The 25,154-nt window shown below is 50.2% G+C and overlaps 1 protein-coding gene across 1 annotated transcript in view; it reads left to right on the forward strand.

Annotated features, from left to right (window-relative positions):
• ZNF536 (zinc finger protein 536) overlaps positions 1 to 25,154 on the forward strand; it is a gene marked incomplete at both ends in the record, with an annotated part of 236,623 nt that overhangs the window by 207,125 nt on the left and 4,344 nt on the right. The gene's annotated exons all lie outside the window — the stretch shown is intronic.

The raw sequence follows: 25,154 nt of genomic DNA on the forward strand, positions 1-25,154 counted from the left end.
TCCTGTCTCCTCTGGGCACGGGGCTCATGGGGTGGGGGCATGGGCAGCCTCTGGTGTCACCCTGAGTCACCACGTTTTCTCCCCTGGGAGCGGAAGAGGCACAGTTTAGAGACCTCTCCCAGACGTGGTGGAGAGCGTCAAAAGCTTGAGCAGTCAATGAGAGTTTCTATTTAAGAAACAAAATGGGTCGAGAGGGCTTGAGGTGAGAAATCAGCCTGGGAGGGTCCACAAAACAACAGTATGTGGAGCATCTAGAAGGAATTAACAACTACCAAGAGAAGCCAAGGGAAGGTGTCTTCAGGTGCCCACGGAGAACCTCGTGAGGATCCGCAGCTTTCTTCTGCTAAAGGCCAGGCCAGTTTCTGGTGATGAGTGGGAGGTGCTCAGGATGTGGTGCAGGCTCAGCTCCAGGGGCTCAGGGACCCTGGCAGGGGTCAGAGAGGCTCACGAGCTGTAAGGTTTCCCTCCCGAGGCCTCCATCTTGGCCTTGGCCAGAGGCCAGAGGAGCTGAGAGGAGAGCTGTCCAGCCCTTGACTCTGGCCATGGGCACAGCTGTGCACTAGGCTGGGTCCCCCCACCCCCAATTGACCCTTCATACATCACGTCACCTCTTGGGAACGAGCTACCAGACCCAGTTCAGCTCACAGCCCCGGTGACTGTGGGAACCCGAGACAAGAGGAAACCCAGTGCTTTTCAGACTGCAGGTCCTGAGCTGCAACCCCAGCCTCTGCACTGGCTGCTGGACCCTTGGGACGGGGCAGGGTGCTGGGAGACATCAGCATGTTCCCCAGCTGACCGAGCTAAGAGTCACCCCAGGGCTTGGGATACATCCTGAATCCTACCACCTTCCTACAGCGATGCTGATGCCGAGGGCCTGGGAATCTGCATTGCCAAGGCTGCACCTCCCCTCCCCCACCAGGTGATTCTTCTGCTTAGGAGTTGGAAATGAGCTTGGAATGAGCCTTCTTCGGCGCCAAAGCCTGGAGGGTGTAACAGGGCCTGGGGCGGCCTGCTGTTCTGGAGCTTCTCCCGGGTTTCTGGGGCTCCCAGGTCTCCCCCCAACCTCCTCCACACCCATTCCCTTACTGCTGAGAGTTTATTTTTGCTTTCTGCTCTTCAGCAATCTGTCAATTAAATCCTCCGTCAGAACTAAGGGAGGGGCATGTTGTGGATCACGGAGGTCCGTGTTCAGGACTGAGCCAGCCCAGCGGGAGTGACTTCCTTTCCTGGCAACAGGTGATCTATGCTTCCCTGTAGAAGAAAGGGGTGGAATGGCATCTGAGCCCTAAATCCTGCTGCCAAGCGGCTGTGGAGGCCACTTCAATACAGGCTCAGGACTCCCTTTATCCGGGCACCAGACTGATGTTTTATTTTTGAAAGTTAATCCATCCACGAGGTAGATTATCAACAGCGCCTTCCCCTTAACAGCTGCTCTACAGTAATCTCAGAACGAACAGAGGGCAGTTTCGGTGCCTTTGGCTGGATTACTGAGGAGACGCCCAGGGCGAAGGAGAAAGGTGCAGATGGTAGGTGTTCTTGGCTGCGGCAGAAACAAAACCAACTGGGTGAGCACCAGGCCCACGGGTGGCCCGACGGGGCCTGGGGGGGCTCAAGGCTGTGTGGCTCCCTCAGGAGATGCCCCTTTGGAGCATCCTTCCTGCACAGAGGAGGCTGTCGGGGTATTCTGGCGGGGCCCTGGGTGTGGACCAGCAGGGAGGGGATGGGAGGGCGTGGCTGAGTGTCAAGGTCAGGGATCACGCCCTGCCCGCAGGTGCAGTAGGAAGGTTACAGGCAGGTGTGTGTTGGATCCTGGTTGCTCTGCACGCCCGGGTGGCTTGGCCCCCACAGAGCCTCTGAAAGCCTGGAATTGGTAGTTAGCATTTAAAACTCAAGGCATTTCACATAAAAATCTGCATTTCTGGCTCCTCTGGAAAATTTAGAGGTATTGCAACCCTCAGCCTAATTTGCTGCAAGGCAGTGGTCAACCTGAGCTGGGCAGCTGCTGCCCCTTTGGACAGGGCTGGGGTCTCTGGGGTACCCACCACCGTTCCCCCTCCCCCGCCCCGCATCAGGAGCTGGAGTTGCTTGCTTGGTGCACAGGTGAGCGAGTTTCCTTCCACTGGGTTACCTGGGCTCGGTTTACCCAAGGTCCCTGTCTCTACTGTGCATTCCCGCAAAGGCCCAGGCCCCTGCAGGAGGCAGGGAGGGACAGGGGCCACAGGACAGGGCGGGGGTGGGTGGCACAGCTGAAGGGGGGACCATCCTGGCTCTGCTCTAACAAGAACTGGGGAGGGAGAGGCAGGGACCCATGTGAAGGGTCTGCCCCCTCCGCCCCCAACTTGTTCAGGCTACAATCATCATTTTACAGTTGTTGCAGAACACCTGCCAGGTATGCCCTCCACCCACCCCAAGAACATCCCCTCTTCCCACCCCAAACCTGTACATCTCCCAAGTTCTGCAACAGCCCCTGCCTGCTTTTCTGCACTCCAGGGGAAACCTCACTTGCTCTGGAATCCTCTACAGATTTGAAAAATCTATTTTCGAGACTGAGACCCATGGAGTGGGTCACTGCTCAGTTTGCCCTTGGCGAATAACCTAGAAGGGTCTTGATTCACCAGGCTTCAGGCAGAGCTGGGTGCCAGGCCCTTGCGTGGTGCTGAGGATGAAAGTGTAAGAAACAGGCAGCTGTGACGCTCTGCGTGTGCTCAGCGTGGAGGCAGAAGGAGCACAGTGGGCTGTGGAGCACTAGAGAGGGCTTCCCGGTGGAGGGAGCAACTGAGCTGGGAAGGTGGGGGGTCCCCAGCAGAAAGGGCAGCGAAAGGGAGAGCTCTTGCAACAAAATGGAACAAATTCTTTCTCAGTGTCTCTCACCTGCTTATGCCAGGGTGCTGGCCTGGAAGCAGCCTGGGGCCAAAGGGCCCTTCCTCCCAGCTCTGAGGGCAGCACCCCACCTGGCCCAGCAGGTACTGGTGGTGTTGAATGTTTTCTTTTATCTTACTCGCCTATTATCCTAATGTGGATTCCAGGGAGCCAGACTGCAGCCTGGCTTATGAGGTGGGAGACTGGTGCAAACCAGCCTCATTTGATGGGTCCTAATTACTTAGGAACAGAGTGGCTGGAGCCCTCCTGTCCATTTCCACCTTCTGATCTCTCTGTACCCCCCTCCCCATCGCATCTCCACCATGTGAGAGAGAACAGCACCTCCGGAGGCCGCCATAGTGTCAGCCCAGCCAACGTGGGATACAACAGACGCTAATTGCGTCCCCGAGGAGGTCCCCTGAAGTTGGGGTCACTCCACTGTGTCTTTCCTAAGTGATTTGCGCATAATCGACAGCGTGAAAGGGAAGGGGAAAGACAGGGCAGTCTCGGCAAGCCAGGCGGGAGGGGAAAGAGGCCTCACTGCGGTAAGGGGCTTGAGGGTCCCAGGGCAGAAAAGCTGCCTCTTCAAATCCCCAAACCACTGGTATCACCTTGACTCTAAACCCCAACTCCTGAGCCCAAGTTTGGGGTTTGTACATAGCCTGTCCCCCGTTGCCTCTAGTGTAAACCCACTGTGTGCTAAGGACGTTAGGACAGGTGTGCATTTCCTCAAGGTAGCAGTGGTCTATTAAGAGGGATTATGAGATGTACAATCGGAATTGGTTTCTCTCCCAAAATATACATTCATGCTGGTTGTGCGCATACGCAAACACAGTATAATTCACACGGGCAAGCAAACCAGCCCCATCTAGATTCTTGGGAAACGACCAGCTCTCAGATGAAGCTGGCAGAGGGATACAATTCAGACGTGACACCCATTTCTTTGGAAAGATGCCTTCCCCACCCCCAGCAAACGTGCCAATTGGGCATAACATTAAGTAACGTTGGCAGGGGGCACCTGGGGTCCCTCCCGGCCCTGCTTCTGGGGTCTGCAAAGATGGTGTCTTTCTTTCTTCCTCTCCCTCTCTGCCTCCTCTAGGCCCCAGGAAGAATGGCATGGGGAATAGGGGCGGTGGTACCCTCTTTCCCTCTGGCCACCATCCGGGCATCCCCTCCAGCCCCTGAGATGCCCTGTCCCCAGGAGATGAAAGAATCACCTGTCGCTTTTTGGCACGGACACCCTCCGGAATGCCACGAGAAACTGGTGACCTTAACTCTGGTCTCCATGACGACAAGATGGTATATGTTTAATTAGTTCAGGCTTATTTTTGGACCAATTTTCTTTTATTTTAGGGCAACGCAAGCTATGATAACTGTAAGTATGTTTACGAGGCGCACGAGGCTTAGCTGAAATGTGCCAACAATTCTAGTCAAACAGATGGTGACCCCTGATTCAACTTGCCCTCTCATTCAATTATTCAGCTGTATTTAATTTTCCTCCGGGTGACTCACATGCCATGCTGCCATCTCTCCTCTAGGTGGCAGAAAAGACCACCTTTATGGCTGCAATAAAAGGTTGAAAGCCAGGTCTCCGGGACTTTTCCCAGCCAGGGCTTGGCTGCAGGAGAGGATAATGAATTTCAGCATTGGAACAATAGTTTCTGCCTAATATCAAATGATGTGAAAGGGTGGAAAAGAATTGGGTCAAATTGTATGTGATTTGGCCACAAGCTCTAAGTAATCTCCATTCTAATAAGAAATTTGAAAGACCTTCCAGGCTCAATACCCTCCCAAATAATCTGTTTGGAGTTCAAGGAGTTTTACAGTGTTAGAGCTGTTTTTATAATTGTGGAAATGTTCTGTTTTCATTTTGAAAACCTCAGCTATTTAACTGTTAGTGGTTACCAGCCCACCTAGTCGGGCTGGGGTGGTCGGTGGGAGGGGGAAGCTGAGCGGAATTTCTGCTCTTTTCCTCTCCATATTCTTTCCTTTCCTTTCGTGCCGTCAGGGCTTAGCATTTGGAGTTGAAAACTGGATGTCCCTGTAAAAAGAGGAATGGAATTGCGCACTAAGTATCTTTGCAAAGACATGACCTTTCTAAGGAAGGAAATGAAGAAGCATGTGGTCACAACCCATACTCGCCACAGACTGGATCTTTTAGAACATTTGGAAGATGAAACAATCTACTCAATTACTGCCTACTCCACTCTGTCCCGCTCTCTCCCCAAATGCTACAGCAGGAAGGGTTGTACCCTGGACACACTGCACTGATGTTTCCTGTTAATGGACATAGCTGGGTTAATTAGAGCATGGAATTCATGCCTGTATTCATACCTCATTCAACTTAAGAATTCATACCTTTAACACTGCTTTTTTTTTTTTTTTTAATTCATTAAGACAAGCTCATAGCATGTTACATATATATTTCCCCTCTGAGAATATCTCACTTTAGAAATCCTCTTGGAACATTGTTTATCTTCCCTGTCCTGCATCTGATCAAACCACAAGTAAAAGAACCATGTGTCCAACCAAAACCAAGCAGGATCCACATGTGCGTGAAAGTTATCGATGCAGAGACTGCTACCAAAGACAATAAATTGAATTTCCATGGATTAATGGGAGAGGTTTCCATAGATATATTCATTCTACCTGAAAATGCTCAGTTTTCCTTTCTGCTTAAGGGCAAAATCCTGGTGATGGAGAGGTTAAAACCATGTGCATGGACTGTATTCCTGGAACTTCATTTTAAAGGCTTGGCTTTGGCTTGCTTTCATGCTTTATTTTATCCAGCCAGGGCTTGGTTCAGTCGTTCCGCATTAAAGGGTCTGCCTGTAAACCAGGAAGTCTTTAGTTCAGGCAAGGGAGAGGGCTGTCGCGCTTCACAGGATGACTTCCTAGGGGGTGATGGATGCGGGGGAAGAGCTGTGTGCAGCAGCCGAGACCTGACCCTGCTGGCCCGGGAGGCGGCTTCACCCAGCCTTGGAGGGCAGGCACAGTTGCACCGTATTTATGTCTGGGACACTCACACTTAGCCTTGTGGGGCTATTTATGGTTTCAGTGCAGCTTCCAGGGGGTTAAGTCGGGGGATGGGGTGGGGGGGGTCGCATCTCAATTACAGCTACTAAAGCCACACAAATTGACTTTATTTAACACCTTTGCCCTCTGATTAGGCTACCAGATTGGGCTCATCACCTTCCTTGTATTCCCAGAACCCCCTTATCCTTGGCACCATTAGAGAACTTTGGGGGGCTTTCCCAGGCCCTCACAAAGAACTGCATAGAGCACCAAGAGGGTATGAGTGCATCCCGTGTGATACTCTGGGGTCACTGGGTTCCCCACTCCTAGGGTAGGCATGGCATCTCTGTTTCCCATGTTTCACCTGCCTCCCACAGGGATGAAGGAACAGCGAGACGGGTGCTTTGGAATGAGCCTCTTAGAAGCACCATCACCTGCCCTCATGGTCACCCTATTTGAGCTTCTGGAGATGCCAGTTGGGCAGAGAAGCCCAGACATCTGGGGTCTCTTATGACTGGGGAGTGTTTTTGTTTGTGTGTGTCTGGTGTGTATGTACAGGCTCCCATACACAAGAATCCCTGCTGATTTGTAGGGAAATCAAACTCTAAGATCCCCATCCAGCTTGGCTCCTTGCAGACGACACTTGCAGCAGCATGGAGGCCACATCAAGGGAGAGAGGAAAGGGAGGGCAGCCTGGAGCGGGGGGGCGGGAGGCAGGGGACATGTGTGGTAGCCAAGTTCGGTTTAAAAAAATAAATACTGAAAAAATCCACGGCTTCCCTGGGCCTCTGGCTTCAGTCTGGGATTTGTCCATATTACATAATCGGTCACAAAGGTATTGTACGTTAAAGAAACGGGCCCGTGCAATTGCAGCAAAGGGAGGGGGGGATGCAACGCCGCCTTGACCTCCATCACCGGCGGGGGACCCGCCACCTGCCCCACGGTCTTGCCATTTTGCTGAGCTCCCAAGTTACTCTGCCGCCCAGAACATCGCTTGTTTTTCTTTGTTCCGAAGACACGCTACATGAGCATTTGCGTGAGGCCATCTGTATCTTTACAGGGAAATAATGGAACAGGTAGAGAACGTGTGTCGGTGTTCAGGATCCTGACCCGTGGCTGTGCTCCTGCGTGGTGGGGCGAAAGCCAGAAGAAGTTCCTCTTTGGTGGGGCACAGAACCCCGTCCGTGGGTCAGTGCAGGTGCCGCAGACCTCCCCTCCTCTCCTCTCCTCTCTCTGGCTTTGCCTCCCTCCTGCAGGCTCTCGTCCCCCCGACAGTCCCGGGGAGGGTCTCTGGGAGGGGGAGCTGTCTCTAGCCAGCTCTTCTGCAGCAGCCAGCCGCTCCCCTGACTCCCAGGGACTGCCCCCCCCTTCTTTTGGAAAGGGCCACCTCTTTTTTTTTTCCTGAAGGTGGCAGTGAAAGAAAAAAAATGACTCCTTTTGAAGGTTTAGGAATTTTATTACAAAACCGATGAAGCACGCATCCTCTTCGTCCCCATGTGCCCAGGGGCGCTGACAATGGAAATCCCAGCCCCACAAAGTGGTTCTCACCTGGGCCAGGCCACCCCTCTCCCCTCTTACTCCCTTGCCAGGATAATTGAGGATCATAATGCCGGGGAGGGAGCTCGGCTCGCGGGCTGTCAGGTACCTGCGCGTCTTCATGTCATCCGTCAGCATCGAGCCCCTGTGTCATCTCTCCTCAGCCGTCAGCGTCCTGCTTTCTCATCGTGTCCATTATCCCGGCTCAGACCGGCTCTCCCCCCGGCTCCCCCCATCCAGTAAATGCATCTTTGTGCAACTCTCAGTCTCCGATTATGAATCGATGATCATGTGGTATAAGAGAGATAGATGGCTTTTAGTTCCATCTTGTCTCCCCTAATTGTAAAATATTAGTTACATTACACTGTGTCTTTTGATTAATGGAACTTATTTGGAGTAGCCTATCTGAACCCTCCCCCTTCTAAAGTCCTCCACTGACTTTTGAGAATTGAGTGATTTCACTTAAAGCAGACAAATAGGCCCTTCAGCGGGGAGATAGTGAGGCTGTGCTACTGTGGGCAAGACAGGCTCCCCACATGAGCCGCCTGTGCTGGGAGAGGCTCCACCGGCCAGGCAAACACTGGGCTGCTAATACATGCCGCGAGAGGAACTGCCTTCCCTTCCGTATTTCACCCCCTTTTTGGCAAACCTAGCCCATCTTGCTGACTTGCAAAACAGGATGTGAAACCAAATTGAATTAAAATTAAATAAATTGCAGATTGCCACATTCCCACACTCAGCCTGCGAGAAGCCAGTCAAATCTGAACTTTGACGGGTTTGCGCTCTCGCTGGCTGGCTCCCTTCTCCCTGCCCAGGGCAGGGCAGCCAGGAGCATTCTGCAGACCACAGCTGACACCGGGAGAAGACGTTTGTCCTTTAACGCAGAATTCACCTTATTTGGCACTATTTACTTAAATATGTCTGTCGATAAAGTCCTTGTCATACAAAAGGGAAGTCGGTGGCTAAATCCCTTATAAATAATCACTGCCTATCTTTTCAGTGTAAATTCAAGGACACGTTCACTTCCAACCTATCAGCTCAATTAAAAAGGTCTATTTACTGTCGATGTGTATAATGTCTATATCTCGGGGAAATAGGAAGACTGACTTCATACACAAACTATCAGAAAAAGGCACCGCAGGTTAGGAATTCTAGAATGCATCTCGATAGGGGCACTTCCAGGACACGTGCTGTATAAAATGCATGCAGATATTTCTCTCTATTTTTTTAGGACAGGCTTAGTATTTTATTCTGACCTTTGGACTTTTATTTTTACTTTTATTTGCATGATTCTTGTAGACACTGCCTATTATGTATTTTCTGGGGATATGCTATTTCATTTAATGTACTAGAGGCAGAAGATTGATTTTATTATGTGTATAGGAAGCTGGTAATGTTTTACTTTATTTCATTTTATTTTTTTGAGAGCATAACAATGTGTTTATGGCTGCCAGGAAACGTGAAGGGAGCAAAACAACCGTGCCCGAGTATAAAATTCACCCTGAGGAGATGCCCAGAAACGTGTCGATCACAGATTGGCAGGCTGAGCGCACGCCACTTCAGCCACCGCCTGCCTTCCACGCCCGTTTGCACGGGGGACCTTGCGGGCGTCTGGAGAACCAAGATACACGTCTGCTCTGGGTTATCACTCAGGTACCCAAAGCGCTACCCCTCCTATCACCCGAGCCTAGATTTCAGATTTTATTTATTTCACTTTTCTGTGTGTTTTGAGTCCTTGCTTTGGGGAAAACGTATGCTTGAGGATTCTTTGTTCTGAGTATCGAGGGACTTTTTAAAATGTCAGCTGAGTTTGGGCTGTTGTGTCTCATAAAACTCCTTAGGGCTTAAGATGTACTTTCTCCAAATTCTCATTAGCGGCGTCGTTCCGTTATGCACATCCGTCGTATTTGGAGAGTATTTTATAGAATAGTCTTACTACAGCGTGTGAATGCATATTGACAATTGTTGGCACTTTTATATATTCCACGATACACTTTTATCTGTTATGGATCCATAATAACAAATGTGTAGTAAAAAGCTATATCAAAAGGCAGTTATCCCACATGCATAAAAGGCTCTGACTTGGTCTCTTTAATTTTCTTACTGCAGCTTCTGAAACCCTCACTTCATCCCGATGGACAGCAATCTTTCATTTAAGTAAAGTGCGTGCCCGCGAGGGAGTGATGGTGTTTCTAAGGCCAGCGGTGGCTCTTGTCTAGGGTAACCCCTGCGTCGGGGCTAAGAGCAGGGCATGAGGAGCTGCACACAGCCCTGGCTGCCTCCCCTCTGGCCACCTTCTGCTGGAGATGTGTCATCCCGGGGGACACGGGTTGGAGACAAAGCAGGCAGGACCTTCAGGGACTGGGGAACAGCAGCCGACGTTTATGGTCGAAGCAGCAGGCAACGTCTGTGCTGAACTCTGGGTGGGTGTCATCAGGTGGACCCTGCCATGCTCAGATGAGCCCCTGTGACAGATGAAGAAACGGAGGCTTGCAGATGTGCCGGAGCTCGCTCAAGGCCAGGCAGCTGTTAAGGGCTGGGGTCAGGCTGCATGCCTCCCAGACCAGGTTCTATCTTGTTCCTCAACCCTGTCTGTGTGTGTTTGGAGTAAGTCTGGGCTTTAACCGACTGCTGGATATCATCCTGTCGTTCCGAGGATTCAGTGAGATGATGATCCCTGTACAATCCCGACACGTAGTTAGACCTGAGACACCAAGAACACATGTGTGAGGGGTAGTGGTGTGAGAGGCAACTCACCCCCAAACAGAAACCGCTCCCTTTAGGGAACCCTCGTTTCTTCCTTCCCGTTCTGGTTTCCTGAATCATTTTCTGGAGGAGTTCGGAAGCTCAGTCCCTTGGGTAGGCTTTCGGAATGGTTGTGGTTACTGTTGTGACAGTGTGGTTGTCAGTCAGGAGATAAAAATTTGGAGATTTCCTCTAAAAGGAAGACAGCCAGGGCCTTAGGACCAGCAGGAGGTGGGATCACCTGCAGCCCTGACTTCCCCATGTGTCACGTGGGATGGTGGGTGTGGAAGCTCTCAGCCAACTGCAGAGCGTGATGCACGTGTAAGAGAAGAGAATGATAGCAGTGATGATGCAGAGGAAAGGAAAATGGGCAGGCGTGCTCGTTGGTTGGGGCTGCAGAATGAGGGCTTGCTGCTAGAGACCAGAAAGTGAACATTTCAGTGCGGCTCGCCGTCTGGCATCATGTATTTTAAAGCATAAAATAAACATCTGGTTGTTTGAATGCAAGTTAGATTCCCCTGCTTCCTTCCCTGCACGACCCGCCACCCCGCCCCCCGGCCAATTTCAGCCAGGTTGTGTGTGTAAACACAGCCTTTAATTGATATCAGGTTAGGGGAGTCTGGGAAACATGCTGCAGTTCAGAACCCTGGGATGGACATCTTGAGTTGTCTCCAGAAACCCAACAATAGGCGTTTATTTGCTGTCCTCCTACTATGTGCAGGGCTCTGTCAGAGATGGGCTGGCAGCAAACACCAACAAGACTGGGCCACTGTACTCAGGGAACCTCTGGCTGGCCGGGGAAAAAAGTCTCAGTGCGGGCCAATCCTGCCATGGAGCGGGGAGGTTGGGCCCCCTGGAGTGGGCAGGGGGCTCCAGGGAAGAAGCTCAGAGGAAGGGACTGGAACCCGGATAATTAAGCTTGAGATGAATTTGGTAACGAAGCCTCATTTAGTTCCCATTCAGCTCTAGTCTCCCTCTCTGTATAACGACACATCTACTTTGAGACTCAGGAAAGAAATGCTTCAATTTGCAAAGTAAATGTTTGTTTGATTGTTTATTAATAATCATGTAAAGTATTCCATTGGATCCTTTGGCGCTAAATGGCTGCCTCTCCAGTCTCATCCTTAAGGCAGGATCTTGGGGTCCTTTGATGGTTCAGAGAAGAGGGGTCTGGAGTCGGACCCCCTGGATTCAAACACTAGCTGCCCCGCTTCCTGCTTCACCTGGCCACGTCACTGATTGTCTTTACACCGTGGTTTCCACAGCGATAAAGTGAGAGGACCTACTCATCGGGCTGTGTGAGGACTCTTTAGATGCGATGGTAAAGCCCGTACATGTGATTAGTGGCCCCAGGCTTAAAACAAGGGCAAGGAGTATCTGATAAAAAAATGCACCTGCTACTAACAAAAACAATATTTTGTTTCTTTTGGTGATGCTTGGTTCTTCTTTCCCTTCCAGTTTGGTCAGTCACTTTAGAAGGAATTTTGCAGCGTGAGTAAAGATACTGGCTAATTATTATGAGTAATTTATGGCTTGGGGTCAGTGTGGCTACTTCAAACAGTCTGAGCGAGGAAAGGTAGAAGAACCTATTTCCAGGGGAGCAGATGGTTGGAGGTGGGGAGGGAAATCCATTTGCGTATAGTCTAAATTCCTCCAGAACAAAATCTAGAATATCTTCCCAAAGCGAACCAACCAGCCGACCAGTCCGTGGAAGCGGCAGAGATGATCAGGATCCCTCTGTATCAAGAGTGGGGTCTGCTCTGGACCACCTCTGCCTCCCTGGTGGCCCAACCCCCTACAGACACATGTGAAAGAGACAGACTCTGCATCTGGGCCAGTTGTCCCAAAAGGTCTGTGGCCGGGGATGAGCCCGCCTCTGCCCGGATCCCAGGCCACGTGTAATAGGAAGATCCTGACAGTAAAAATCTTCTTGTCACTGAGACATTCCTCAACTGTTAGCAATCAGTTTGGAGGTGGGGAGGATGGGGGTGGGAAATACCAAAGGACATCAAAGAGGGTCTCACTCCCAGACTCTGCTCTGTTTCAAGGCTCTGTAATTTGGGAAGGTTGGGTGCTAAATAATTTGTGAGCCTCCAAACACGCAGGTTATTGTTTGTGGACAGATGGTGTATCACGTTTTATCGCTTTTCCTTCTGTGGGTCCTCATATGTGGGACTGATGTGCATTCTGAAGTCTTTGTCTCCTTGCTAAAATCTCTAATCTGAAACAGGCAATCAAGCACAGAGGCAGGGCTTCAGAAGGCATAATCAGAGTTTTAAAAGCAAAGGGGAGGGGGAAAGCCAGAAATCCAAGTGCAGTTATGAGGCAGATGTGTTTGCAGAGAAGGCGAGAGGTTATTAGGGCATTAAAAGTGGACAAATGAAAGGGACTCTGCTGAGCAGAGGCAGAGGGAGAGCCAGGCCGTGGCGGCAGAGGCACCAGGGCGCGCCCGCCGGGGCTGGTCCCCCACCTTCCCCGGGAGCCCGGGAGCTGGGGCGATGGGGTCTTTGTCTCTGCAGGCGGCCGTCGCGGGGCCTGGGAGGCCCCATCTTGGAGCTGCGGCCGCCCTTAAGAGCTAAATCATGTTGATCTACAGGAAGGAAATGAAAGAGACGAACTCTCTCCTCTCTTCTTCCTACGGATTTTTCTTTTTTATTCTGAAGATAGAATTACTGTTTGTAAGCATCTGAAAGTCATTAGAGGCCCTGCAGTCTGTCAGGTGCCGACACAAGAAACTGCTGAAACCGAACGGGTGCCTGCACCGAGGGCTGGGAATTTGTCATGTGCTGATGAGCAGTTATAATAATATATGAGCAAATCACAAGCATTCTGCAAATTAATCAAATTTTTTTCCCCTTCTCCCTTGTCTCTGGGAGAGTGGCTTTGCAGGCAGACGTAGGTGAAGCAGTTTTACTCACAGATGGTCGCTCTGGCATCAGATGGAATTTATATAACAGTAATTCTGATTTCCTGCCAAAGTAGCAGTGAACACACCAGGGAGATTGTAGAAGGCGAGTCATGTGGTTTTGCTGAGGTTGTTGTGGGAAGTTGAAGGGGGGAAATCTCAAATTTTCCTCTTTGCCTTTACTGTTTTTGCCTGAAGGGCCAGAAACGGAACGCCATTCTGCCATGGGCGAAATCCATCACATTTTTTCTTGTGACTTGTGCTGAAAGAGTGCTTCGCAGCTGTTGGGACTGCCGGCGGTGACAGAGCCCCAGGACTCCTGACCCTGACCCGCTCCTTACAAGACGGAAAGGGGAGCAGGTTCAGGAGGTAGTCGCACCGCAGGCTGCAAGGAGCCTTCGCTGATGCCTGGAGAGCCGCGCTCACTTACCCTCCGCTCCCCGTGGCATTGCTAAACCTACAAGGGCTTTTCTTTTCAAGTGTTTTATTAAATGAAGAGTCTAACAACCCTCACTTTAATTGCACACAGGCCCCGTGTATAATGCCGCTGGATTTACTCAAGTAGTTGAAAACGATGGTGCTGGTGATTAAACTGATGGTCCTAGTTTAGCAGCTCAAAAACCTGGGAATGTGTTGGTGTGTAAGTGTGCAGGCACGTGGGTGCCGGCCCTAGGTCCCGGGAGGGTCTCCCTGCGAGCTGACTCCCCCTTCTCCCCCTAAACTTCCCTCTCCTGGGGAAACCCTGTTCTGCCTGGGGTGAAAGGGGACGACACTTGACACTTTGGGGACCACGCTTGAGAGTGGATCTCACCGCAAGGTGCCTTCCCTGCAGAGGGGAAATGATACCAAGATGGCGTGTCGACTGCATTATGCAACAAAGTCCTGCTGTTGTGGGGTTTTTTCCTAATGTAAAGCCCTGCCCATTTGTTTTGGTTTACGTGACTACAGAGAAATAAGTGGATTAGACGGAAACTTTAGCATGCTTCATTGCAGCTGGGTGCCGACATCTGTCATTCCTCAGCCGTATTCTGGATCATGCCAGCCAGAGAAAGCAAAGTCTGACACCTTTGATTTTAGAGAGAGCCTTTTATAGGGGGAGAAAAAGAGAAGAAAGGAGTAGCATTTCCTTTGTGACTTCATAGGAAAAGCCACCTCTCTCCTGTGCTTTATTTTATTTTATTTTATTTTTGGCATGTGACAACAGTAGTGGCACTCAGAGAGCGCTGAACGTTGAAAAGTTCATGTTTCCATCTCTCTGTTGTAGTTTGTAATTTTCTATTGTTCACGGTACCAATTTGTTGAATTGGGCATGATAAAATGTGGCTATTTAAAATATGTCCAGGGACTTCCCTGGTGGCGCAGTGGTTAAGAGTCCGTCTGCCAACGCAGGGGACGTGGGTTCGAGCCCTGGTCCGGGAAGATCCCACATGCCTCGGAGCAACTAAGCCTGTGCGCCACAACTACTGAGGCTGTGCTCTAAAGCCTGTGCTCCGCAACAGGAGAGGCCACCGCAGTGAGAAGCCCGTGCACCCCAACGAAGAGTAGCCCCCGCTTGCCACAACTAGAGAAAGCCTGCACACAGCAACGAAGACCCAATGCAGCCAAAACTAAATAAATAAATTTAAAAAATATATAAAATAAAATATATCCAGTGTGCCCATCTATATGGATATATACTGTGGGTATGGATCGCAGGTGTCTGATCCATTTACGAAAAGAGGGATGTGTGATTCTCTCTCTCACATAAACTCACATTAATACAGTACAGCAGCACTGAAATTTGATGGCATATGACTGGCCCTGCTGCATTGTTTTTGGTGAGATATTCTACAATCCACATGAGCCCACCTGCCTCCCTCCCCCAAACCATATGAGCTCCCACCCCAAGAAATGTACTGTGTTTACGAAAGATGTGAGTGGGTAGTGAAGTAGCCACAGATAACCTTGGATACCAGCTTTTAGAGGATCGGCTGTCTGTATACTTAACAGCATTTTGTGTTGCGTGAGTTTTTGGTTTGCCCCCTCCCCCCGTTTCTTTTCTAGTGAGGCACGGTGCATACCACACCCTTGGCACATGCCAAGCTACAACATTGGCCCACCTCCCATAGTTAAATTGTATAATAAAACAGAACCTACGATTAAGGGCTGATGTGTTCATTTTAAGGGACACGATGGAAAACAGGAAGCAAACCAGCGGAGACCACCCACTTGTTTATTTCACTGGGTGTGTGTGTACAGGAATGCAATTTATCCGCCACATGAAAAACCACAGGAAGGCTTCACCCCGTGACCCTGCCTCACCTGGAAGGAGGTGAAGCTCTGGTTGTTAGCCTCAAGACAGTACAAGGCAGAGGTTGAGAACTCAGGCCCCCTGGCGCCAGGCAGGTGGCTGCCTCTGGGAAGATCTTGCCAGACCTTCTGACTTTTCTAGATAAACTGGTAATCCATGTTTTTACATGAAATTTCTTTGTTCTGAAACATTGGCAATACCTTAAATCTTTTTAAATGTAGTGTTGGGGACAAAATAATAAAAACGTGTGCCTCCAGGTTGTGACTTCTGAGGAGGGTGGAAGCGTGTATGTCCATAGTAGTGATGGAATCCGTGGAGCTGGCCCTGTGGCCACCTGGGCTCTGGGCTCCCGGTCAGGTGGGGTGGTCCAGTCCCAGCACTGCACAGGAAGTGGTGTGGTTGAGGATGCTGGGGAGGGGGCATGGGGGGAGAAGGCCTATTCGTAGAGCTGCGATTGGGAGACTGAGACCCAAGGTGACCCAAGGTGCACCGGAAAATGGTCACGCTCTCATGTGCCCTTAGTGGACTCTGGGAGGAGGAGTGTGGCAGCCAGGACTGGGGTCCCAAGGGGTCTCCAGAGCACAGAGCACTTGGGTTTTCCTGGTGGCGAAAACAGCAGGGCAGAGGGTACGGTCCAGGTAGGCAGCCAGCCCAGGCATGGGCAGTGTGCAGGGGAGGGTTCTGCAGGGTCACCTGTTGGGAGGTGGGGCTGGCTCTGAGGAAGAATGCCAAGCAGGGTGGAGGGAAGCAAGGTCAGGATATGTCCTCACAAGACCAGAAACTGGGACCAGACTGTTTAAGTCAGGGCTGCCCCCCCCAACCAGGGTGTCCCTAGGCCCCCGTGAAGGTGAGAACGTGGGGCTAGGCAGAGGGGTCACCCACCCAAGGCAGGGGCCAGAGCCTTTCCTAAGAAGCTGCCCAAGGGGAACAACTCCCAGCCTCTAGTATCCAGTCCCTACTCTGTGCATCGCAGGCCTCCTAAGGGAAGGGAGAGACCCACGAAGCCCGAGTCACAGGAGGCCATTAGTGAGCAGTGACTGGCAGAACAGTGAAGTGCCTACTTATGTAGGCCCTTGGTAAGTGCCCATGGGGCTCTGATGGCTGGGTCCCGAGGAAGCCTTCAAGGATGAGTTGAGGCTTGGTGGGGTCTGATTGGAAGGAGATTTGGGGGCTGGGGTGGGCAATGGCCATAAATATTAGGTAAGAAGGGGCTGCAAGTTGGAAAGCCAGGCTAAGGAGGCAAGATGCCCTGGTAAGAAATAGGGAGCCACTGAAGGCTGGAGAGCAGGGATGGGCATAAGTACAGAGGGAATTTGGGGACTGGCGTGGGGTGTAGAGCATGCCCACTGCCTTTTGGTCCTTCTGGTGTCTTTCTCCTGTTCCTAGAGCCCTTGCTTTTTCTGGGGTGGGCTGTTGACCCAGTGAGCCTGGTGGTGCCCAGAGATGGGTTTGCATGGAGCAGGGCTGGCTGTTACTGCATCTGCTAAAGGCCTACCGCCCACCTTATTGACACAGGAGCTTCAGATAACCGTATTCAGTCCAATATTCCTAAGGAGTGAAGATGTGGGTATCAAAAGTATGACTAGGAGGTGCTGCATTGGCTAATTTTAGAACCCTTCCTATTTTTGTCATCTCTTGAGTACCACCTTAATAATTTTACTTAATATTTATTAAAAGCTTTTTAAAAAAGGTAGATTTATTTTAGCGATACTATCCAACTTTAGTTCACTCTTGTTTTCCTAAGGCTGTTAACCTAAAAAGTGGTCAGCTCAGTTCTATCTAAAATCACCTCTGTTAGTGTGGTGTTCCAAGTACCTCCCTGCCCCAGAAATGCTGGGAGAGAGAAGAGAGTTTCAGGAGGGCGAGGTTTGCTGTGTGACACTGGGTGAGGTTCCAGCCCCTCTGTTCTCTGGCTCCCGCCTTGCACTGAAGGCAGTGTCCTCTCATTTTGGTCTCTCCCAGCATTTCTTTCAGGATTAAGTGCGCTCACCCAGCAACAAACACTGGGTATTGTTAGGGGGTTATTATATTACACATCTAAAAATCTCCAAAAAGGCACGTAAGTTCATCCATCGACCCTTGGAAGGTTATTTAATGATAAACATAAATACTTTCATAAAATCTGGGGAATGATTTAAGATCTTGGATCAATAGTTGCCTGTGAGTGCCGGTAGCTGGGCCGGCGCTACAGTCTGGCCCTCCTGACCACCCAGGCAGGCTGGTGGCTCGCTGAGCACATAGGCAGCCTGGGGCAAAGAAATAAACAGGATTTAAGGCAAAATCTGCATGGCGTGGGCCAGAGCATGGGAATGAAGTCACCGAGGAGGGGACCACCGTGAGGTCGGGACCTCCTGAGGCTGCTACTTCTGAGGTCCTGGGCTGCGGGGAGAGGTGGGGAGAGGGCTGAGCTGGGAGGGTCTGGGGGTCTCTGACACCCCTGCCAGGTGCTCTCTTCTACAGACATCTCCTGGAATCCAGCCTCATCTTCTCAGCTTTCACACTAACTGAACTTGAACCTGAAGCTGCAGAGAGGCAGCAAGACAGTGGGTTGAACCCTGGCTGCAGGCTCAAAGGGAGCTGGTGCAAAGCTGGGTTTTCTGCCTTTCTCTGGCTTCGTGGCTCTGGACACACATTGAGCCTCTCAGGGCCTTGTTGTATTTAGCTGGCAAGTGGAGACCCTGACACCTGACTCTAGCATTGTCATTGGAATGACCATTCCAATTCAAGACTCCCGCGCAACAGGCACTTAATAGAGTATTTGAACGTGCAAAACCATATCTAGCAAACGTTGATTTAACTCTTTTGATGTGCACACATTGTGCTAAACATTTTACAGGCCTTTTCTCATTGAATCCCTGCAACCCTATGAGTGAGCTATTATTAGTACACCCATTTTAAAGATGAAAAACCTGAGACTTGGAAAAGTTGACTAGCCAGCCCAAGAGTGTGTAAGCTGTAGAGACGGGTAAGGTTTGAATCCAGGTGTCCGGCTTGAGAGCCCATGCTCTTCACACTGTGCCTGAGTAATGCAAACGCTGTATATTGGTAGGGCTGTATCCAGCAGGGTGCTGATGTGTCCCACCCTCTCCTCCAGGAAGAGTTTCCCTGTCACCTGCTTGGCTTCACTGGGGCCACACTCTCAGCTGTGTCATCTCCTGATCTGGGGTGTTGTGCTATCACCGTCCACTGCACATCAACCAGATTCACTTTTTAAGAAAATTTTAAAATAAAAATTTAATTTTAATATAGATTTAGAATTACAAAAATGTTGCATAGGTTGTACAGAGAATTCTCATATATCTCACGCCCATTTCCCCCTATTATTAGCATCTTACATTGGTAGGGTACATTTGTTACAATTAATGACCCAATACTGCAATACTGATACACTATTAGTAAGTAAAGCCCATATTTGACTCAGGTTTCCTTAGTTTTTACCTAATGTCCTTTCTCTATTCCAGAGTACCACATTACATTTAGTTGTCGGGTCTCCTAGGGCTCCTCCTGGCTGCGACAGTTCCTCTGTCTTTCCTCGTTTTTGATGACTTGGACAGTTTTGAGGCGTGTTGTGTAGAATTGTCCCTCAGTTGGGATTTCTCATGGTTAGACTTGGATCGTGGGTTTTAGGGAGGAAGGCCACAGAGGTGAAGTGCCTTCTCGTCCCATCAAATCAGGGTACGTGCTCTCCCCCTGACCTTGGTCACCTGGCTGAGGTCGTGATTGTCAGGTGTCTGCCTGTACGGTTCCTCTTTCCCACTTTCCACACTAGTCCTGTGAACGAGGTCACCATGCAACCGGCACAAAGAAGTGGGAGTTTCAGCCACCTCCTCCAGGGGGAGCACCTGTGTAGTAAATAGTTTGGAAGCCGTGGGGCATTTGTACTTTTCCACGTAGGTATTGATTCAATCATTTAGTTGTGACAGTATGACTTGTGGATGCTTATTGTATACTTCATCATTTACTTTGTTGCTGAAGCTGTTCCAGCGCTGGCCACTGGGGGCTCTCTCACTGGACTGCGTGGGGCTTTACAATACCCCCATCAATGCATGTGTTTGGAGCAATTCCTTGCTTTCTGGCATAAAGTGCTCCAGGATCATCTTGTGTATGTCCTGTTCCAGCCCTAGAATCAGCCATTTCTCCAAGGAGCCCTGGTTCCCTTTTCTTGTGAATGGTATTAGAAATCAAGCTCTGGGCTAAGTGTGCTTGCTGCCACTGGGATATCATGGGTTCTGGGCCCTCTCGGCTGACAGAAAAAGGAAATATATGTGTGTCTATTAACCCTTGCCTATACTCACATCTCTACAGTATGTATTAAGTTAAACACAAGTTCACACTGATGTCTCCAGTCTATTACCATATGGATCAAAATTTGCTTTAAAAATACTAAAATATATTTTTCGATAGTGTTTTAAATTTAAACTCAAATCACAGGAAATTTAAAACCTAAAATTATTTATACTAAGGATATTCCAAAGTGTTTTAGCATCTTAGATTAGATGGATGAATATTTTTTTTAAAACTGAAAACATAAATTATGTACCTGATGAGAACCATTCTTGTCTATTTAGAATTAGGGAAATTTATACATACATACATATATATATATATATATACACATATATAATGTGTGCTACTGAGAAAAGACTCTTACTATCAGCTCAATGCATGTTTGTGTATATTTTTACCCATCTCACTGTCCCTGCCAAGACTGTTGAAGCTTCAAGGATGGCCGGAGTCCTGGGCAGGGACCCTCCTAGTTTGCAGCTTCAGGTTCAGAGCAGCAGACACTCAGAGGGAACAGCAGGTGAGGACCAAGTGGAAACCAGGCACTGCCTGGGAGGCCTGACTGGCTGGCCAGCCCGCTGGTACCCCCCAGCCTGGATTCATCCCAGGCCTGTGGGGCGGGGTCCACCTCTGGGGGGCCGAGTTTCCAACTTACCCAGTTGGCCCTATAGGTGGAGCCATTTTCTTACCTACCAGCATGCAGTTTGCAAATGTCCTTAGTTTCAAGGGATCCAAAGGGCTCTGGTTGGGGTGCAATAGGGGGAAGGCTGTTATCAAGGAGTCTTGTTGGTACTTCCCAAGCCTCATAGCCCTGTACATGCGAGCTGCCTCTGAGGGCTACTTCTCTCCAGGTCATTACCAGGACCCATCTAGAAAACAATGCCACAGAACATGACTGCGAAAGACCCTTCTGTGGTAGCTTAGAAATACTCTGTGATCCTGTGCTCCAAAGAAGATATTGCAGAAAGGAAAATGGGAGTGTCACAGGTGGGCCAGCTGTGGGCTGCTGCAGGCCCCAGAAAACAACCATAATGCTGCTGGTCACCAAGATTCTTCCTCGGCCAGCCTGGACTCTCTCGTGCTCTCCAGCCTTCTTAGGGGTTTACACCCACCCATTATATATGTAAGTGTGGCCAGGGCTCATCTAGAAGCCATAGCAGCAATGTTCCTCTTCATTTACCCACTGTTGTCTTTTTCCAGTTATGAACAATGAAAGGCCCCAGTGTGACGGATCTGAAAGGCTTGCCCTGGTCTGAGAGATGATGGCTTGGCAGTATGAGGACACAAGGGAATTGTCCCTGTCACTGTTTACCTGGGCCAGGGACCCTACTCTCCACCACTTACATACATGACCCTCTTCTGGACCCTCTTCCTTGTGTTGACCACGGAGCGTGAACCATGATTCTGGGGATTGCTCCTCTCCACGCTAGGATGCCCTTGTTCCAACGTCCAGAGTCGTGCCTCTGTCACGATGTATGGACCCTCTGGCAAACAGCACATGGGTCTTTCCTCAAGAATGTTCTTTCTCTCTTGGGGGTCCTTTCATAACCCCCCATTTTGAGCCATCTTTCAACGGGAAACTGGGGTCTTGCTCGAAGCTTGGATGTCCTTCCCTCATGAACGATTGGCCCCGTCCTCTCTCCACTTGGGTCTCCAGTAGGTTGCAACCCCTAAAGGCAGTCTTAAGATGTGTGGGCAGCCATTCAGAATGTACTGGGTGGGCCTGTGTCAGGCATGTGGAATAGATGCCCTTCCCACCCTCTCGGTGCTAAAAGTACTGCATCATTCCAACAGCAATCTGCTCAGGGCAATGCATGCAGCAGGTGCTCAATGTGTGCTCACGGAAGTGGGACAGGGTCCAGGAGATGTGTGATGCGAGCTTTGACAGAGAACTGACAAAGCCCTGTGGCTTGGTGCCAGCTATGGGCTCAATACCAGTCTTTGACGTGCATCTGGAGGCCACAGTGGTGCTTGTGTCCATAAGGGGTGTGGCATGTGACATGTGTGCAATATCACACATTATAGCACACACTCCTCCAGGAAGTTCATGGATTCCCTCCTGGAGCATCCCTGGGCCTGATCAAAGAAAGCTCTTTGTAGAGAATCTTCCCACAGGTGGTTTGCAGGGAGTGACAGGAGGGAACAGTGAGATGAGAGTCTGTTCTGAGAAAACCCTAAGATGAATTCCTGATCAGGAACTGGCTAGCTGTGTCTACCTGACTTTGGACAATTTTTTCATCTTAGTTTTCTTATCTGTAAACTGGGGAGACGTTTCTCCACCATACATCCCCACTGGTGGTCATGAGGACCATTGAGGCAATTCCTACAAATGTGCCCTGATGAGTGGGTGTCGGACTGTTTTCTCACCAACCCTGGACTAAGCACCAGAGGTTGGTCACTTACCCCTCTCCCCACCTCCTCCCCACCATCCCTCACCTGAGCAGAAACCACCAGCATGGAAAGTCTGGAAGCCTCGTGGACACAGCTCCTGCTCTTCCCCGAACCCAGCTGCCCACGAGTGTGGAGCTGTAATTAATGGATGGTCCCCCAAGGTCAGGCATTTTCCTCTCCCCCTTAGATACAGGGAAAGAGAAGATATTTCCATCATAGCAAGTAAGAAAAATGTCTCGTTTCCCCACTTTTGTTATAAACAATGTACGACTTGCTTTCTCCTCACTCCTCCTGACCCTCCACACTGTATACATATTTATATATTATTCATAGTGGATTAAAAATGAATGCGCTCTTTACCACGGCTCTACGGCACAATGACAATACAAATTAACGTATGATGTACTTACTTTTCGCATGGCAGTGATGGGAAATGTTGATGGCCTCAAAGTGAGAGACAGAGAAGGGTGGAAAGTGGGCTGGTGGTGGGGGTGCACATCTAGCCGCACCGTCAGGGCCCGAGGCCCTGCCTGCAGATGGGGATGGGGGCTATGCAGGGCAGCAGCCTCGCTGCAGAGCTGGAAAGGCCCTTTCCCTTCCCTTCTCCCACGGAATGAGGTCCAAGCTCCCCAGGGGGTCCTGTGGGCCCTTCCCCTGCCCAGCTCTCGCCGAGCTCCACCTCCACCATACTGACCTGCTTCCATGCCCCTGCACCCACCTAGCCTTCCTGTTCTTGCACCTAGGGTCAGGCGCATCCTCTGTCTGGGGTAGCATTCCTCTCTTCTTCCCTTCTCTTGGCTACCTCCCTCTTTCTTTCATCCATCCGTTCATCCATTCATCTATCCATCCATCCATCCATCCATCCATTCACGTATAGTTTGCTTGAAAAATACTTGATGGATATCTTTGACATCCCAAACTCTGTACTAGGTGGTGAAAAACAGCAGTAATCAGAAAAACCAAAAAACAAAACAAAAACAAAACCCCACAGTCCCTGAGCCATGGAGCTGAGAGTCGGTCTTGTGGGGAAGACAACATAATTGTTTATTTGTTGAGCTACTCTTGTTGGATTGGATGCTCTACTGTGGAAGAGAAGAGTTTGCTATGATGAACCTCAGTGGGTCTGAGGGGACCCACACAAGGGAGGCCTTCGTGCGGCTGAGGCAGCTGCGCTGAAGGACGGGATTACAGTAATTCGATGGAGTTGGTGAGGAGCATTCTCGTGGAGGGAATGGGACAGGATTGGGCCAAGGTCCTGTGGTGAGAAAGAGTAGAAAGTATATAAAGCATCGGGAGAGCAGAGAGGTCCCTGTGGCCAGAGGCAGCAGACTCAGGGCTCTGAGGGCGAAGAGGGTGGAAGGGTGGAAGGGGCTCACGTTCCTCTCAGCTGAGCTCTCGGAGCCCCCAGCCACCTCTACCATCTCCCACACTGCACTCTCTCAAAATGCCAGCCTTGTACCGGAAGAGGACCCTCTAGATGCGAGATCCTTCCCGCATGGGCCTGTGACCACAGCCCAGCCCAGCCCAGCCCACGTTTGCTGAACTTCGTCCAGGGGAAATGCCCCTGCTAACAACTTGTCTCTTTGGACTCTGGAGGTCTTCCAGTTCCCCAAGCCCCCTCCAAAGGCAGGTGCCCGGAGGAGAGACAATATCTCTGGCTTTAATCCAAGACCATCTGGGACAAGACCACCTGGAACAGGCAGGCTAGTGTGAAACAGTGACACACGAAATGCTGGTCAAATCAGTGCTTTTGATGAAGAACAAAGCATAGCCTCCCTTGACCAGGCTTAGGTAAGGAACACGATGACAACAATGAAATCAGCAACCATAGCAATGACAGACTGCTGACATTCGTATAGCTCTTTGTCATTTACAAATTTGACACACTGTCTCCTCTGATCCTCACAACAGGCTTATGGTGTCAGTATTAGTATTATCTCCGCATTTCCAAGGTGTGGAAACTGAAGCCTTGAGAGATCAAGTGCTCACTCAAGGTCAGACAGAGGGGAAACTGAAGCTTGGGTGTTAGTAGCCTCCCAACCTCACAGAGAGGGAAAGCTAAGCTTTGAACCCAAGCTCCTGGTCGGACTCACACTGCTACTACAGGGCAGGAGGACACCTGAAAACAAAGATGCAAAACTGAGAGAGCTCTCTGTGGTCAGGCATGTGTAGGAAAGGATCTCCTGTGTTCAGAGGGGCCAAAGGACACCTGGAGGGCAGTGCTTCTTTGTGGGGTTGAACTTGAGAGAGGCCAGTGTTTTGATGCTCTCCTCAAATGGGGAGCTGGCAGGGGTGGGTGAACTTACTCTCTTAAATTCAATCACCAAGAAAGGCTGTTAGACTCAACTCTGTCTTAAAGCCTTTGCTACTTCTTAGAAACTGATGTAGCATCTTCATCGCCACCTGTAGACCCAAGTGAATGGCCACCTCCATCTCCAGTCTGCCAAGGTGGGCACAGGCAGCATGGCTGGTCTTTCCTCTCATTAAAATGTGATGGATGGAAGTTTGCAGAGTTTGTCACCCTGAGGGCTTCTCCTCAGGGGACAGTTGACCTGCCTGCACCTGGAGATCCGATTCCCTCAGAGCCCCACATCCACTGCAGCACGAAGGTAAGAAAGGTCAGCGCAGATTTCCACAGTCTCTCCTGCTGTCTCTGCCTTCAGGTGGGTCCCTTGTTCTGTCACACATATCAGAAAATCACAGTAGAATATTTAGTGGAGCTCTCAGCGTTGGGGTTTGTTCTGAAGTCCTTGCTTGTGTTCTTTGACCCAAACCAAACATATCACTGTGTTTGTGCCAATACCAGGGACTTCGAATGGATGAATGGTATAGAGAAATATGAAACTTTTCATCCAGATTTAGCTGGACTGGGAAATGTATCAAGTTTCCAAAAGTGCTTTGCATACCAACAGCTTTCTGTTTGGGAGTAAATGTTCTCATCACCAAAGGATCAACCTTTCACTTACATTTGAGTCTTGAGGGAACACAGTGCTTTCTTCCGGACTCGTCTCAGCCCCTCACAATCACCTCCCTCAGGATGGACCTCTCATTTCTTCAAATAATTTTCTTCTCCATCAGTCTCATGGGAAACTTTCAACTAACCCCTCACAAGGGTGTGTGTGTGTGTGT

Source organism: Hyperoodon ampullatus, assembly GCF_949752795.1.
Source record: "Hyperoodon ampullatus genome assembly, chromosome: 18".
Classification (NCBI taxonomy): Eukaryota; Metazoa; Chordata; class Mammalia; order Artiodactyla; family Ziphiidae; genus Hyperoodon; species Hyperoodon ampullatus.